Source organism: Suncus etruscus, chromosome 15, assembly GCF_024139225.1.
Source record: "Suncus etruscus isolate mSunEtr1 chromosome 15, mSunEtr1.pri.cur, whole genome shotgun sequence".
Lineage (NCBI taxonomy): Eukaryota > Metazoa > Chordata > Mammalia > Eulipotyphla > Soricidae > Suncus > Suncus etruscus.
The window spans coordinates 3475156-3494047 of NC_064862.1; the positions used below are offsets into that span (position 1 = coordinate 3475156).

The 18892-nt window shown below is 34.8% G+C and overlaps 1 protein-coding gene and 1 pseudogene across 1 annotated transcript in view; both read right to left on the bottom strand.

Annotated features, from left to right (window-relative positions):
* BCLAF1 (BCL2 associated transcription factor 1) overlaps positions 1 to 18892 on the bottom strand; it is a 1193665-nt gene that overhangs the window by 315820 nt on the left and 858953 nt on the right. The gene's annotated exons all lie outside the window — the stretch shown is intronic.
* On the bottom strand, positions 14822 to 15398 carry LOC126029717 (40S ribosomal protein S7-like; annotated as a pseudogene).

Consider the following 18892-nt stretch of genomic DNA (forward strand, 5'->3'; position numbering starts at 1 on the left):
TCTCTTCTGCCTCTTTTCCCAAGCACGGTTTTTGATGTGTAATCTTACTTAGTTTCAGCAGTGAAAAAGCGGTTAAGTGGGGGAATAAGTAAAGGTCTATAATGCTGGCAGTGTACAATTAAGCCAGAGTGCAGGCGGACATGTCTAAAATGAAGAGCATTGGAGTTGTGTCTTCAGAAACTGAATGCGAGTTTAGACGAGTCATAGGAAGCACTATTTCTCTGAACCTGGTTCCAGTGGGAAAGTGTGGAAAAATTGGGTTTGTGGAGGGCCCTGTTCCCTCGGGAACCAGTGTTAGGGGTTTGCTATGCTTCTAATTCCAAGATGCTGTGAATTAATTGGGAAATATTGCCTCAACCCTGCAAAGCCTAAAATTATAAAGTATCATCATGCTTGTATGAATATATACTGTGTTTACAACTCATCACGCAGTACACTAACAAGTTTTAAGAGATCTACTTACCTTTTTCTGAGTCTATGGGCTTCAAGTGAAGTGAGTAATCAAGAACTGAAGTTTGCAGATGATTCATGTACCAAGCCCTGCATTTTTTTTTGGGGGGGGGGGTCACACTCGGCAGCGCTCAGGGGTTTCTCCTGACTACGCTCAGAAATCGCTCCTGGCAGGCTCGGGGGATCATATGGGATGCCGGGATTCGAACCACTGTCCTTCTGCATGAAAAGCAAACACCCTACCTCCATGCTATCTCTCTGGCCCCTTAAGCCCTGCATGTTTTATGAAACATAAAATCCCTGTCTGTTTTATGAAACCAGTTTTATAAAGCTTGTAAGTTAAGAATGGTTTTTACATCATTGTTAAAACAAGTTTTTGCAAACACCTGAATGTTGTCTAAAAATATATAAAATCATATAAATTTTATTTTAGTATTATGTAACAACCATGCTCATTCATTTGTGAATGATTACTTTTCTGCTATAGTGATGGACCTGAGCTGTCGAGTTAGTGACCATGTGACCTGTAAAGTTAATAATATTTACAAATTGACTATTTACTGAAACATATTACTGATTCTCTATTCAAAACGATCACTGATGATTGTAGCCCCATGCTGGCAATGAGTAGTTTAGCTCAAGACCCAATATTAAAACAGCTGTGTTCTTGAGGAAGCCAGCTATTCTTCAGTTGCTTCAAGTGAGCCTCTGGAATATCAAGAATCATCTGGCAGGATTGGAGGAAAATCTTTGTTTGCTGGAGGCCAGATTTATCCCGTTGTGTATCACCAGGAGCAACTTCCCCCACACCCAACCTGCCACTCCAAACAAAACAAAACAAATATTATCAGGCAACCCTTGTGAGATTTTAAGTTTCTCTGAAAGCTTTCCAACTCTTTTATTTTTAGTAAGAATCAATAATGAATCAATAATTCTTTTAAATCTGAATTTACCAGAGTTGACTTTTATTAGTTGTAGTCAAAGTAATCTAACTGATAAAGTCATTTAAAAGAAATTTTACTCCAGAAGTATAGGGACCAGAATTAATTAATTCCCAAGACTTTAATCTTATATTGGAAAAAGCTCAGAAATTGGAAAATCTGCCTTAACAGTGCCAATTATGACTTATTTGTCATGTTCTGGAGAAAAGTCCTGGAAGCTCAAGAGATGTAATTAGGGTCCAGGAATTTCATTTTGGAGCATATGTCTATATCTATCATGGGTATAAATAAGTTTAGAGTTCTTATTTTTATATTTAAAATTACGCATATGCATGACATCTCTTAAAGAAGCAAGAAGCTGTTAAAATTTTATGTATATATGTAGTAGTGTACTATTGATGCTTTTTAAACATACTATTATTGTTTTTAGGATGAGACAAATAGAAAGACACAAAAGGTAAAGAAAATTTGTAACCTTAGGGCAAGGGCTGGTTAATTCCAGAGTTAAGTGTTATGAAGTGAAAACAAATGTCAAAGCCTAAACTGGAAGATGGGCTACTTTATAGTGTAATGAGCCTACTATTTTTCATTCAAATAAATGCATAAAAATATTTAGGAAGGAAAGGCTGCAAGATATATTTTGCTATATTATGTGAAGTGAGTTTTCAGAATATCGGATAATATAACATATGAACATTATTATTATTATTATTATTATTATTATTGGTTTGGGGGTAACACCCTATGGTACTCAGGTGTTACTCCTGGCTCTGCACTCAGAAATCATCACTCCTGGCAGGCTTGAGGTTCCTTATAGGATGCTGGGAATGGAATCCAGGTAGGCTGCATACAAGGCAAACACTACTTGCTGTGCAATTGCTCTGACCCACATATGGACATATTAAATTAACATGAATACATGTAATATTTCACCATAGTACCTTTAGAAATTGAAATATATTTTTCCATCCTACTACTTAGTTACACTCTTGTCATTTTACTTTATTTTATTTTAAGTGCTGCAATATAGTTTTATGAAAAGTAATTTATAGAGATAGTGGAGAGAAAGAGACAAAGAAAGAATAAACAGGTTTTTCCAGAATGGAAAAGGTAGATAATGAACTTTGCAAGGTTATACGCAATATTACCAGATTCCCTTGGCCTTAAGCTTTCTGCACACATAAACATTAATCTGGGTTTTATTGAGAAAGCCTTGGACTCTTGATGATCCTTTCAGTCTTATTATTACCTTTCCAATCTCTAGTAGCTTCCTCTTTTTGGAGGGGCTCTGCCCTTCTCTGGTTGGGACTTCTATTTTTGTTTGTTTGTTTTTGGTTTGTTTTGGTTTTGTCTCCAAAGTGTTCAGGATTTGCATCTCAAAGGGATGTTTTTCTCAAGCTTTTGGGTTACTTTAGGGCTGGGCAATTTCTTCTTAATTTTTAGTATTTCCCCAAAAGTTAAAACAGTATCTCTTATCTATCAGCCAAACATCAGCACAGATATCCACCTGACTAGAGATTTCACCCCTTAAACCTGGAAGGAATACATGGGTGCAAGTACATCTTCTGTAATTTCTTCATATTGACAAAAGAAGACAGAGTTTGCTCTGAAACAGTATGAACTCTCAGGCTCCTAGTATTAAGGGGGCATAGGCAATGGTTTATTGGATTTCAGAGTTATTGGCCTGAAAGAAAAATCAGAGACATAAGATAGCATTTTAAAAAAATATATTAGAATAAGGAGGAGAAAAGCTCTCCCCAGCCCAGGAAGGACCACTGTAGAAGAGAACAAGAAAATAAAAACCATATCATAAGCTTTGTTTATTTTCTTTCTTTCTTTCTTTCTTTCTTTCTTTCTTTCTTTCTTTCTTTCTTTCTTTCTTTCTTTCTTTCTTTCTTTCTTTCTTTCTTTCTTTCTTTCTTTCTTTCTTTCTTTCTTTCTTTCTTTCTTTCTTTCTTTCTTTCTTTCTTTCTTTCTTTCTTTCTTTCTTTCTTTCTTTCTTTCTTTCTTTCTTTCTTTCTTTCTTTCTTTCTTTCTTTCTTTCTTTCTTTCTTTCTTTCTTTCTTTCTTTCTTTCTTTCTTTCTTTCTTTCTTTCTTTCTTTCTTTCTTCTTTCTTTCTTTCTTTCTTTCTTTCCTTTTTTGTAGGGCCTACTCTAAATGTAATGCTTAATTTTTACTTTTCCTAGCAGCCTGTAAAGAAATATTCAAAACTAACAGAATAGAACTTAGTCAATAGTGTGGGATTTCTTTGAAATGTTTCAAGTCCTTGATTGTTATTTTATTTTAATTTTTAATAATATCTTTATTTGAGGCCATAGCCGTGGCGCAAGCAGTAGGGCATTTGTCCTGCATTCACTGGTCTAGGATGGACCGTGGTTCAATCCCTCGGCATCCCATATGGTCTCCAAGGCAGGAGTGATTTCCAAGCCCAGAGCCAGGAGTTACAGGGTGTGGCCCAAAAACAACAAAAAAAGAAAAATTAAAAAAATTAAAAATAATATCTTTATTTAAGCACTATGATTACAAACATGTTTGTAGTGGGTTTCAGTTATAAAAAAAAGGACACTCCCCTTCACCAGTGCAACACTCCCACCACCAGTGTCTTCCGTCTCCCCCCTCCCCAGCCTCCTGCCTGTATTCGAGACAGGCGTTCTATTTCTCTCACTCACTACCATTGTCATGATATTTGTCAGTGTAGTTTTTCTCTAAAAGAACTCAGCAATCTTCATATCATATTATATTATTACAATAATGTCTTTTTTTGTTTGTTTTGTTTTGTTGGGCCATACCTGGTGATGCTCAGTGGTTACTCCTGGCTATGCACTCAGAAATAGCCCCTGGCTTGGGAGACCATATGGGACGCTGGGGGGATCAAACCATGGTCCATCTTAGGCTAGCGCATGCAAAGCAGATGCCTTATGCCCTGTACCACCACTTTGGCCCCGTCTTTTATTTTTTTAAAACCAAAAGATGAATGAGACTATTCTATGTCTATCTCTCTCCCTCTTATTTCACTCAGCATAATTTCCATGTCCATCTATGTATAGGAAAATGTCATGACTTCATCTCTCTTGATGGCTGAGTACTATTCCATTCTCTAAGTTTACTGATAACATTCTTCAAAAAAGTGTATTAAATACTCCTGAAATTCATTCAGAACAATAAACACCCCATGGATAGCTAGAGCAACCCTTGGGAAAAGAACATGGGAGCATCACTTTTCCCAACTTTAAATTGTATTAGAAAGCAATAGTCATTAAAACAACTTGATTGTCATTTTAACTAAAAATTTAGAAGCTGCTCAATATATCAGGAAAAGGATGTGACATGGTCAAACACATACACACATAAAAGTAAAACCCCCAACCATTAATTCCAGGAAATTTCCTGGCAAAATATTTATGATTTTCAGACAATGGAGAATTTCTGAAGCTGACAAGTTGAGAGAAATGCAGTTGACTATTGGTTTTCCCTTCTGAAGAGCAAATACTCTCTGCAATTTGTGTATTAAAGTGAAAAAAAAGAAACAGGATGTGAAGGTCACACTGTTTCACACCTCTGAGCTTCTGGAAGCCTTGCTGTCCCTTGCAAGTGAGGGGCCAGGAAGAGGCACCCACCCACTCCCACCAGATCCCAGCTAGACTGAAGAAACTTTATTTCCAAACCCTATGTTCGGTTCTGCCCCAATCCTGAGGGAAGGAACTAGCAAGGCCTTCCTGGTATGAGGACTCTGGGACAGCTACAAGTTGCAACTTCTTTCTTCTCGCTGTTACAGGCTGACCCCAGCGCCTTTCCCTCCAAGCAATAAAGGAAAAGTGGCAAATTTCCCAGAATATTGTAAGATAGATGCATCTTAAATTCACTGAACAGAATTTTCACAAGCTCCTATCACATCTGGACAGAAACGAGGCTGAAGTTATGTTCTCACACACTTGGCTTTATGGATGGGGACTGATGACCTTCTAAGTCAGATAAATTCGTCTTCATTTGAGTGGAAAAATCAAGAGTTGACTTCAGTCCTCTGTTATTCTAAGTGTGACAATTAAGTGTTGGCTGCACTCTTAGAGCCAAAAGCTTGCAAAGATTGGAGCAGGTTATCTGTTATCAAGTCACTGGATTTGGCTTCATTGATGTGTTATTCATTTCTGGGGCCAAAGTGATAGCACAGTGGTAGGGCATTTGTCTTGCATACAGCCGACCTGGGTTCAAATTCTGGCATCCCATATGGTTCCCGAGCCTGCCAGGATTGATTTCTGAGTGCAGAGCCAGGAGTAACCCCTGAGCACTGCTGGGTTTGGCCCTAAAATCAACGCCCCCAGAAAGAAATGAACTGTTATTCATTTCAAAGATCTACTATTCCTTCATTTGATTATAAAGTCTGTTCTTAATTGAAAAAGGGTGAATTAATAAAACTCTCATGAATCACTGGGTTTCATTAGGAAGATTTTGAGATTTTCATTTTCCTTAATATAACCAATGAAATAATAAAACAAGCACACATTTATCTTTGATAATTGTTTCCTTCTTCTAATACATAGCAGATTTTGAGGAAATATTAACAAAACAGCTGCACTGAACAATTCTTCCACCAAACAAAGAACAATACAATTATTCTGTTTAAAAAATGCCTTCCTTTTTTCTGATGCTGTCTTTCTTATTCTTACCTGGAAAAGTGAGGTAAGGAAAGTGGAGAAAGTGAATTGAGACAAAAAGTTTCTCACTAGCAGAATGAAGTCATGGATTTTATTTTGACCATAGGAAAGCCATGAGAGCTTTATGGTTCAGCAGGTTTTAATCAAAAGCTATTTTTACTTTAGGAAGTAGTGGGCAAATTTTCGATCCATTTTTTGGCTGTCACAATATAGGGAAACAACATAGAGTAGGGAGACAGAGGAGGGCGTGTTACTGTAATCTAGCTGGAAAGGACTAGGGATGCTGTGGAAAGAGAAAAGGAGGGTACCCCGCCTTCAACAAAGAGCAGAGAAAGGAGGATTTGGGAAAATTAGGGGATGGTCAGGAGATCTACAAGTTAAGGATATTTGTTCAAAAAAGAATTAAAAAAAATAAAGCACCTGAAGAGTTGAAAAATTCTTTGTATAGCAAAAAGAGAGATCTAATTGTATAACAAAGGATAGAATTGGGCTTTCTAATGGTGAACATAATGTAACATATGCATTTTATGAGTATCAGTGTTAAACAACTAAAGCTTAGATAAAGTTATGTGAACTGTTTCACTAATAAAATGATAAACATATTAAAATAGTTAAAAATAAAGGGGGACTTCATAGAATGTGCTGTTGTTATCAAGTTTTCAAGGAAAAAATTTCATGAAATCAATATAATGGCTATTTCTTTCTTATTTTGTTTTTTAATAATTTTTATTGTGACCAAAAAGTGAATAACGTGTCTTTCACAGTAATATTTAAGGTACATAGTGACAATGAATCAGGGCCATTCCCACCACCAGGGTTGGCCTCCCTCCACCCCTTTTCCCAGCATGTGTCCCATATCTCCCTCCTTTGCCCCTCCCAGAGTGCTAGTATAACTGTTCCCCTCTATGTATAGCTTGTTGTAGATAGGTATCGATTCTGTTGTTGACTTTGGGTTTTGGTGTATATAGGTCTGATCATTTTTTAATTCCACTCAATGTTCACATGGCTGTTTGGTCCTGGTACCATTCATTTTTATTTTCCCCCTTAATTCATGAGGCAGAACAAGATGATTCAAGTTATGTGGTTCTGCTGGAAAAAGCCAACAATAACAACAACAACAACAACAACAACAAAAACTCCAACAGTTTAAAAAAACCCAGTAACTACCAAAAAAGTAAAAAGCACCCAGCAGCAAAAAAAAAAAAAAACACCAAATAATAACCACAAGAGAAAGAAAAGAGAAAAAATGAAGAAAAACGAAAAAGTAAAGAACAAAAACAAACACACAAAATGAAGAAAAAAGAAAAAGTAAAGAACAAAAACAAACACACAAAAAAGGAGTGCTGGTGTGGTAAGGTTTTGTGCTTCTTCCCACCCCACCCCACCCCCCCTTTTTTTTTTGCATAGGCACAGTACGTATTGGGAAAGTAAGAAAGAGAATTCCTTGGCCTAAGAGATTCAGGGTTTCTTCATACTGTCATGGGAACAACTACTGGCTCCATACATGCTCATTACCACACCCCAAGGTCTTTTTATGGTGCCAGGAAACTTTCTGCTCAATTGTGGATGATAAACTCAGGCCTCTGTAGCTGGAGATCTTTGTATTTTCATAGATCATAGGACAAAATCTAGGATAGATTCTTTACGGTTCTAGAAGTTCTGTTCCATCATGTTGTAATCAGTCTTCTGTAATAAGTGGTCTTGGTTTTTGCTCAGATCCTAGGCCAAAGCTTAGGATAGAGTCTTTATTATGGTTCCAGAAGTTCTGCTCAGTCTCCGTTGTCAAATTTGGACCTCTTTAATTAGAGATCTTGATTTTTGTACAAGTCCTAGGCTATAGCCTAGAGTAGAGTTCTTCTTATTGACCCCAGGTTAAGTTCTGCCCAGTCATATTTGTCAAAGTCAGTCTTCTGTCGTTAGTGCTCTTAGTTTTTGCACAGATCAAAGAGTGACATGTCTTCTGATTTCATCTTACCATTAGATGATGTGATAGGGCGACCTGCTCTTAGATCAAGTTGATGTCGTTTCCTCGTTGTCGGGGTGTCATATCAGAACTGGCACAAGTTGGTGCCAGAGCAGTGTTAGAAATTTCCTAGGAGAGTTTGGTTCCTGGTGTTGTTGCAGGGAACTATATCAGTTCTACATCTGGGATCTGGGGTTCGGAGTTGGACGATCACTGTCCAATTTCATGGAGACTGAGTTGTGTTCACATGACATATGTTTAGGGTGGGAGGCACCCCTCTATTATAAAAAGTATGAGATCCTATCCCTAGAATTTGAGATCTTGCTTCTGTGCATAAGGTTTTCCATTTTTTACTGTGCTTATACAAAAGTGTATGGTGTCATATTATATTGCTGGTGCATTTGGGTGTAAGAATGACAGGCTACACTATCTCTGTGCTCTGGTTTTGACCTGAGTTTTTATCTCAGGCAAGACTTTTTTTGCTTGGTTTTGGTACCACGCAGAACCAAAACAGGTGAGGTTAAAAAAATATATATAGAAGAAATAAATAAAACTAAATTTTGAAGAAAAAAAAAGTAACTAGAAAAAAGTGATGGAGGAGGCTGTGTTATCTCTCCGGCCCCTATTTTAGAGATATTAAACATACAAAGGCAATATAGGCATCCCAATTAAGTCTTTTGAGATATTCTTGTGGGGAGTGAAATCCAAGGCACTTTTTCATCACACACCATGGTCTTGAGTTTGAGACATGATTTACAGCTTTAAGGGATTGAACCCCAGTCTGTCCTGGGATGGCCATGTGCAAGGGAACCACCCTGCTGCTGTGTTATCGTTCCTGCCCCTAGCTATTTCTTTTTTTCTTTTTCACTTTTTATTATTATTATTATTATTATTATTATTATTATTATTATTATTATTATTACTACTGGTTTTTGGGTCACACTCGGCAGCGCTCAGGGGTTACTCCTGGCTCTATGCTCAGAAATCGCTCCTGGCAGGCTCAGCGGACCATATGGGATGCCAGGATTCGAACCACAGTCCTTCTGCATGAAAGGCAAACACCTTACCTCCATGCTCTCTTTCCGGCCCCTTAATTTTTTATTTAAACCATTATGATTTACAAAATTATTCATAGTTGTGTTTTAAATAAACAATGTTTCAGGCCAAACTCACCACCAGTGACAACCTCCCTCAACCAATATTCCTAGAGTTTATCCTGTGCCACCACTCTGCCCCTGCCTGCTATTATAACAAGTACATTTTTTATGTTTGGTTGTTAAAGTTTGGGTTTCATGATTTCATTGTTGTTGACTATGATTTGGATATTTAGTTCTTTCCTTTGTTAACACCACCATTGTACCTGATATTTGCCCTCCCCACTAAATTTCTATATTTCTCTTTAGAGCACATTTTTATATTTGGTGCAAATATATTCATGACTGTTAGATATGTTAGACTATAAATTTTGCTGTAAAATGCTATACTTTGCCACATTGGGTTTTGTGATTTATATTCAGCAATGCTTGATGGTACTTACTTTCTTTAAGTTCTGTTCACATTTGTAAAAAAAGACTTCATTTTTTATTTTCATTTATTGTGTTAATTTTAATCTAAGTTTATTATACACTATGTGATCTTGTCATATTTTTATTGTTTCCTATTGTTTCCAATTTGTCTAAGTATGACTATTTTTAGGTTTCCAGTAGGCTTTTTATTTTACAATAAAGTAATAAACACAAAATAATTTAACTTTTACATGAATGTCTTTAAAATTTTAATAATATTGCTTTACAACAATATAAATGCTGATATGTTAGGGGTGCAGTGTTACCACACCAGGCACACAAGCAAAGTATCATTAGTTCTCTAACACTCTCTATAGAAATTTTCTTTTCTATTCCCCTCATCCCATTTGGATTTTGTTCTGTGGTGAGAGAAATTTCCATGCTCTTTTCTGGAGAGATTAAACCGGTTTACTTTCCTACTAACAGTGGATGAGGTCTCCTTTTCTCCACATCCCTGCAAACATTTTTATTTTGCAATTTTTATTTAGGTCTTTTTCATTTTTATTTTAATTGACATTTTCCAGGTAATAAGTGTCTTGTTATAAGTATATGTGAATAATGATGATGTATTTTCAAGCATGGGATAGAAATTTATCAATTTATTCCTCAACTTCTCAACTTCTCTCACAGCAACCTTATTTGGATGGATCATAGCACTTAGTACATCAGAATGACCAATTTACCAATTATTTTTTATTATATTATTTTAGTGTGAGGTATAAATAAAAAAAGAACAACAACTCATAATTTTATCACTTACCAAAGAATAATCATTATTTTGCTATATACCAATCTTTAATATTTTTAAGTATTTATATGTACATGATATATGTCAGCAATTCTACTTTTAGTGAATTTAATTTTTAATTTTAGTAAATTTTAAATTTTGCTTCAAAGAAGCAAAATCATTGGAGATAAAAATGTTTAAGATGTGTTTTATATGAGTTATATGAAATATATTATCAAAGAAACAAAGACATACATTCTTCTGTGCATATTATCTGTGTATGTATATACGGTATTTTCTGGCATATAAGACGACTTTTAAACAAAAAAAAGTCAACCGAAAATCAGGGGTCATCTTAACACCGAGTATATCCCGAAAAATGTTTCAATATGCAGCTCAACGAAAATTGTCTGAATATTGCCACAAAACGAATTTTCCAACTCAATCCTACACCAATCACTGCAAGGCTGCTCGGACCGCCTCTCTAACTCAACCAATCCAAGCTGGCTTTTGATGCATGCAAATTAAACAATGTTCTGGACCCGAATCTACACTGTCAAAAGCCTGCTCAGATGGGCCAGAGTTAGAGAGGAAATCTATTACAGTAGAACCTTTGAACTTTGCTTGTTGGGATTGGCTCACTGTGGTACATACAGTTGCAGCACAGGAACGTTCTGTCTGATAAGCGAATATAGACCTAAACCTATGTTTTGACTGCAAAATTAGGGGGTCGTCTTATACGCCCAGTCATCTTATATGCCGGCAAATATGGTATATGTAAATTTTATTTAATATAAATGTAAATATAACTTTACATATTGTGGGCATCTTAAGTTTTAAATTTTGAGGCATAGTGATTTACAATTCTAGGACCATGTCCTCCACCAGCATGTCCACTGCTTTCTTCTATATTGTTCCAGTGTTTTCTTCCTTCTCATATATTCACCTACATTGCATGCCATTGGAAATCTCAGTTATGTAGACTAGTTCTTAGCTTCTGTTTCCTTTAGCTATTTGTTATTCCATTAGTGTGTTCCTTTATACCCCACATATAAAAGAGCTTATTTTGTTTTGCTGTCCTCCTTCTTCTGGGTCCGATGGAAGCTCAACTCTTAGTTTTTTGAAAAGTGTTCCTATTGTTTTCTTAAGATGTACAACCAATTGACATTCCCATAAGCAGTGAATGAGGGCTTCTTTTCCCAAACATGCATGACAACACTGGCTATTTTGTTCTTTTTGATGTGTGCCAATATCTTAGTGTGAGATTATTATTGATAATATAATATATTATTAATATGTGTTATATATTGTTGTTTGGGTTTAGTTTTCACTGATAAAAATAGTTTTTCATATACCAGTTGGAAATTTTATGTCCTCCTTAAGTAAGTGTATGTTTATCTCTTCTCTCCTCTTTTCAATGGGTTTGCTCTTTTGTTAAGTTTTATGAGTGCTTTAAATATCTTAGATAATAACTTGGGGCCGGTGAGGTGGCACTAGAGGTAAAGTGCTGCCTTGCAAGCGCTAGCCAAAGAAGGACCGCGGTTCGATCCCCCGACCTCCCATATGGTCCCCCAAGCCAGGGGCCATTTCTGAGCGCTTAGCCAGGAGTAACCCCAAACGGCTGTGGACCCCCCCCAGAGAAATAAACAAAAAAAATAAAAAATAACTCTTCTGTGAGTGATGAACACATTTCTTTATAGGACATAAACTTCTTAGTCTGATGTAGTCCCATTTGTTTATCTTTGCTGCCATTTACTGACCAATGGAATTACATCATTGAATATATCTCTAAATTGAGTGTCATGAATGGTTCTATTTATGTTTTCCTTAATATAATTAGTGGTTTTTAATCCATTTTGATTTTTTATTGGTATGATGTGATATAGAGGTCTAAGTCATTTTCTTATATGCAACTACACTTATAGGTATATTGAAAATATATAACACAAGGGCACATTAAAATAGAAAACATTTACTAATTCTAACCACATAAAATAAAGGGATATAACTTAAAATTTCTTCAAAGTTTAGTTTTGTGTTTCAAATTTTAAGCTATGTTATTGTGGCTACAGGAAATTGCAAGGTGCCATTGGAATTTTTTAATCATGAGAAAAATGTAGTTGATAATCTAGCAGTTTATGAACTACTAGTTTGATTTATTTCACAGTTACAACTTTAGGTTGAGCTATGTTCCTTTTAATAACATCTTTTGCCAAACAAGGATTAGGAAATAGAAACAGGTACTTGTGAAGATAAATGACAGAAAGGGCTAAAGTGTTAGCTTGAATTCCAAAGTTTGTATGCAGTAGAGAAACATCCCATTAATGTAATTGTGACTAATTAAGAATGAAGTAAAAACGCTAATTCCAGAATATTTGTTCAAACATAATGATCCTGATGTAGCCAAGCCATCTATCAAATATATAATAGTAAAAGGAATTTCTTAGACCTCTATATCAAGAAACATTTACCTCCCTTTTTTAAGGAATCTATTGGAGGAGTTACCTATAAAAAGAAGAGAATAAATCTATAAAGAGGACAAAAATAATCAAGACATTTATCACAGAAAAACAGCAAAAAATCCTGATAAGATAAAGTGTAAGATTAAATATTCATGATTTTTTTCTTCTGGACTTATTGAATTAAACTCTTTATTAAAAGGTGCTTATAAGTCAATTTTTTTATGCTTCAGATTATTCCTCTAAGTAGTTTCATTTTGTCAGTGTTTTATCGTTTCATACAAAAATTTGATCAACTGGATTAATCTAATGTCAATTTTACCTTCCTATCCTGTGATTATGTTCTTAGAAAGAAGACTACTGTAGAGAAAAACTAGGGGACAGGGTGGCGCACATTAAAAGAATTCTAAGAATTCATGGCATATATTTAAAGTATTAATATTAAAGTTGTAGAAACCATGCCAGTTGTTTCATTTTTTTGGATTTCATGAGTTCTCTATAAAATGATGTGTTCATTAAATATTTGATAGTTTTTTAATAAAATTTGCATATTAATATATTTTGTCTTTATATAATTAAAGGTATTTGACAACAAATTTAAATTTTCTCTCAGAAAAGTGCTAAAAAATCTAGCAATGTAAAGATTTCAGATCAAGCCAGATTATTATCATTACAACATAACAAATAAAATCAAAATATATAAAAACTCAAATTTCTGCTTAGAGGAGAGTGGGGGAGGAAAGAACACGCTTATTTCTTTTAACTCTGCTCTGATTTTCCGATGATTGGGTGACTGATGAAATATCAAGGGGCATGGAAATGTCAAACTGGTTTTAACCAAGTAAAAAGGAAACAGATGGGAAATTGCTAAAACTTCTGCCACATGCTTTGAACATAAACATTTTTCCTTTGTTCTTAGACTGACAACTCTCATTACTAAGAGAAAAGTGACTGGAGACCTCTCTTCTCACCTTTAACTCAGGCAGGACATGGGAAAGAGTGGATGCTAAAAAGGGCTCTGTTTTTGCAGCCTTTTCCCTTCTCTACATTGCCACCCTATGCAACTTTGGTTTATCTTTGTCTATGTGGTCCTTCATGGAATTATATTCAGGCAGCATCTTGTTAGCAATATTTGCTGAGTGATATTTAAAACATTATCTTTAAAAAAATAAAAATACTTCTCAGTCAATTTGTTTTTGTTTTGTTTTGTTTGTTTGTTTGTTTTTTTGGTTTTTTTTTTTTTTTGGTTTTTGGGTCACACCCGGCGATGCTCAGGGGTTACTCCTGGCTGTCTGCTCAGAAATAGCTCCTGGCAGGCACGGGGGACCATATGGGACACCGGGATTCGAACCAACCACCTTTGGTCCTGGATCGGCTGTTTGCAAGGCAAACACCGCTGTGCTATCTCTCCGGGCCCAATTTGTTTTCTTCATATTTATTTGTCCCGAAAACAGTGAAACAAAATCTTTTATCTCTGTTCTATTTGCTATTTTACTTTCTGTATTTTGGGCAGTTACATGGTATTTATTTTTATCTATACATAGAGATGGAAGCAATAACAGTTTCATGGATTGTGAAATTTTTGTTTGGTCTTTTTGAGAATTATACAACGAGAATCATTTCATTAATATCTGAGTTACAATAATACAAACTTCAAGCCTCAGTCAGGATCTATGGTTAGGAATTAAATTAGCTTGAAAATTTACTGTATTTGAGACGTACATTTGGGCAATAGACTATAAAATAACTAGCAAAGTAAAAGTGTTAGGCTTTTACATTCTTTGAAATCATCTTAGATTAATTCCAAATGGGAAAAACATGCATCAAGAAAACTAAAGTTGCTATGTATTAGAAAGTATTTATCAATAATTTTTGTAAAGATATTTTCATAATGCTTTTTAGGCCAAATGATGCTAAACACTTTAAAATGCCATACGTTTTACTATAAAAATGCTACAGAGTCGTAACTAATTAAAAGACAGGGAAGAATCTTAAGATTCTTAAGTATCTTAAGATTATTGTGTTAAGATAACTTTTTTGGTGAATGATATTAGTCTTTTTATTTATAACTGAAACTCTAGAAATTCAAAATTAACATCATTGCCCATGAGCTTTTTATGGACACCAAAAAAAGTTTCAGTTTTATGTTCCACGTTATTCTGCTGTGCCGAATCCAAATGAACCTCTCTGACTGGCTCCCATCCCGTTTCACGGGGATTCTCTTGCTCATAATTTCACTAGAGAAATCCAAGTCCTTCAGGGTTGCATCATGCACAGCTGTCCAGAGTGCGGCTTCTAGGATGCTTTTGCTAATTCTTTTGTGCAGCTTTTAGAGTTGGCTGAAGCAAAAGTCTCTGAGCAATAGACAACGCGCTTTCCACTGAACCTTTTCTTCAGTTCCCAAACTAGACGGGTTGGATTTTCTGGTAAAGTCTGTAATTGAGGAAATAGAAAAAAGGTTATAATAACTTTTCGACCACCATCGACTTCAGTTACTTGGCTGCTGATATATTCAGCTCCCTCGGTTGAGCCTCCCGGTTCGAATTCATCTTTAACTCAAGAAAAGCCTGGGAAATGCTGAATTCAATTCCTTGGCTTCTCGCCATTTAGCTTCATGATCTTTGCTTTAGAACTGAGCATGGCTTTTTCCTTGGTGAGCACTGGAATATGAAGGTCATGAGATAAATTTTTGATCTATCCTAACAGTTTTGTTTTATACATATTTTTGCAGAGTTGTAATTGCATTTATTTAATGATTTATAAAATGTATCTTAATTTATTATATATTATAGTATTATTTTATTTTTAGCCACACCAATAGTTCAATATTTGTATTGCTTGTCAATTTATTAAGCATTTTCTGATTTTCTATGAATACATGCTAATACATGTAATCAGTTTCTAACGAATACTAATGCAGCTAATTCTAATACTAATGCAGCTAATACAGTAATGAGTTTTAAATCTTTCTAGATAATACTGTGAAAACTATGAACCACAGTGCATCACTTTTTATGTTTATATACATAAAATATATTTATATGTAATATATTGCTAATATAAGCAACTTGTTTTAAAAAAGAATGACATATTCAGAGTGCAATTAATATCTGAAACTGCCAGTTTTTTTGCATCATCACTTATCACATACAATTTACAAAGAATGAAATTAAGGGGTTAATAAAACTTTTCCTATATTTCCATATTTTGTTTTAAATTAGTGTTTCTGGCAGAATAGGTCTAGTGCTTCTGTGGAATATTGTTATGTTTAGAGTCAAAGAGAAGATATTTGAGATTCTTTAATTTTTAATGAAAGCTAAGTAAAAGTAAGTATGGAAGAATGGTATTTCAGCATGGTGTAGGTAGGAAAGAGCATAGAAAGATTTTTATTGAAAAAAATAAGTTTATCTCTTATGGACTCACAGTTAAAAAAATTGAACTATGTATTTTTTTAAAATTATCATCTCACCTTGCAATTGTGTTGGAATAAGGAAATTGTCTTCTGATACTTTAATAAGAGATTTACTATTATTTTGACCTCCCCAAAGTGTTTTGAGTGAGCTGAAGAAGATGTCTCCTTTGAAGTAGTGTCTGAACCCTCCAGTGCCCTCTGTTGCCACAGCCCTAAGGCCACAGGAGGGCTCGAAGATTTCTGGGGATTGAATGATGAGGAAGCAACTTTCTCAATGAAAGTTTAACTTTAGACAGTGCACTAGATTCTTTTAAAGTGTTTTAAAAAAAATTTTGGCATTCAGAGTCCTGAGATTTCTAACAGCTTTAGGACATTTGGACAGTTGTCAATTCCAATAAACATTGTAGTTGTTTCTGCAGTTAGCAGCTGCAAGACCAACGTTCCTGAATTTTGTAATTTATTATACTTGAGTCATAAGGGAAAGTTGGTCCAGGGCTGCCACCTTGAAAAGTGTGTGTGTGTGTGTGTGTGTGTGTGTGTGTGTGTGTGTGTGTGTGTGTGTATCATGCTCATGAATTTGGTCTACGTACACAGGCAGGATAGGTAGCAGAACTTAGAATTATATTTATTAACTAAATAATGTTGATTTAATAGAAACAATATAATTCTGCTTTTGACTTTAATCTTTAGGTAAAATACCTTTAATTTTTTTTGAGTAGTAAGACTAGGATTGTTTTTGTGGTTACTGGATCTAATAACAAGAGCAAAATGTAGTGTGAACAGTCCAAAATATAATCACGTTGCCGTATTCATTTATTAGAACAAAGATTAAGTATGTGTATTTGTGTGTGTATGTGTACAAATGCCTATTACAGCACTCAAAATAGGTGTGTTATGTCAAGAAATAGACCTATAATTTTGGTCTTAAAGATAAAATAGAGTTGTTTTTTTTTAACAGAGTTACAAAATGTTTGTGAGTTTTAATAATACAATGTTTAATACCCTTTATCTGTGCACATTTCCCACCACCAATATCCCCAGTTTTCCTTTTGCCCTCTTTCCTGCCCTCTCTCCTGCCTCCTCTGTGGTAGACATTTTTCTTCTCTCTCTCCCTGTCTCTCTCACTTCCTTTATGTCCTTTTAAACACTGTCGTTTGCAATACTGTTACTGGAGGGGTATCATGGAAATCCCTTTATCTCCTGTCTGCTTCCAGGTCTGATCCAGGGTGATCATTTCCAACTATCATTGCCATAGTGGTCCCTTATCTGTCCTAACTTTACTTCCCTGCTACTTGTGGCAATCTTGCTAGACTCTATTATATTTGGATATTATTTTTTTACTCTGGGAATTGAGCTCAGAGTTTCACATAGGCAATGTACATACTGAGCCACATCCTTGACTCAAGGAGTTTTGTTTTAAACAGTTAAATATTAAAAGAAAGTGTTGGTAGAACCAGAGATGTCAAAGACCCAGGAGGGAAAGTTAGTGGAATTATGCTCCAGAGCAATAGTGATTTCATTAAATAAAATAGGGCTGATCAGGCAATAGAAATTTGAGGTCACAGTTTTGACTTAATGGTGAATTTGGAAACTACAAGAAAGAGAAAATAATTGAGGTCATGGGATGGTGAACTTCTCTTGGAGAGAATGTTAAATGTGTAAAACTGAAAACAAACATACATGGAGATGTGAGAGGAATGAGCAAGTAGAAAGCAAACAAAAAAATCTAAATTCATCTTAGAAAATTAGAATTAAATGTATATACTAATAATTTTATAATAAAAATGCAGACATTATTATAACTTATCAGGATTATTCTAAAAATATGAAAATTTCACTTGCTATTTGTCTAAAAGAATTGAAAGTAAAGATCTGAGTAGCTATTATATACTGAAGTACTATTCACAATAGTAAAAAGATGTAAACAACTCATGGCCCATAAATGAATGACTTTACAAATATGTATATACATTTATTTTTATATAATTTAGTCTTAAAAAAGAAAGTCCTAGCAGGAAACAAAATGACTAAATTTAATGGTATTTTGTGCAATGAAATAATCTAGTCAATTACTATGTAATTCCACTTATATAATATACAGAGTATATAAACTTATGAGGCAAAATGTAGAATTGCGATTGCTAGATTTGGGGGGGAGGGAGAAGGTAATTAATATTTAATGAATGTTAGTTTTTAACTGTGAAAAATACAAAGGTTTGTAGCTAGATGATGGTAATGGATACATGACAATATAGGTATGTTTAATTTTCCCAAACTGCATATTTACAATGGTTATAATGGCAAAGATTATGTTATGTATTTTTTAATAATTTTTATTGAGACCCATGTGAATTAGAAGTTTTTCACACTTATATTTAAGGTAAACAGTCAATTAGTGCAATTTCTCACCTCCAGTATAGTTCTCCCTTTACCCCTGTTCCCAGCATACATTCCTTACTTCCTCTCTTTGCCCCAGGACTGCTAGTGTATATAACTTGTAGATCTTGATTCTGTTGTTGTTGACTTTGGGTTTAGTATTTAGTCCTGATCATTATTTATTTCCATTCAATATTCATGTGACTGTTTGCTCCTGGTACCATTCACTTTCTTTTTTTTTTCCCTTAATTTTATTTTTATTTTTTAATATATTTTTTTACTTAAGTAACATGATCATAGTTGGGTTACAGTCACAAACAGAACACCCCCCTTCACCAGTGTAACA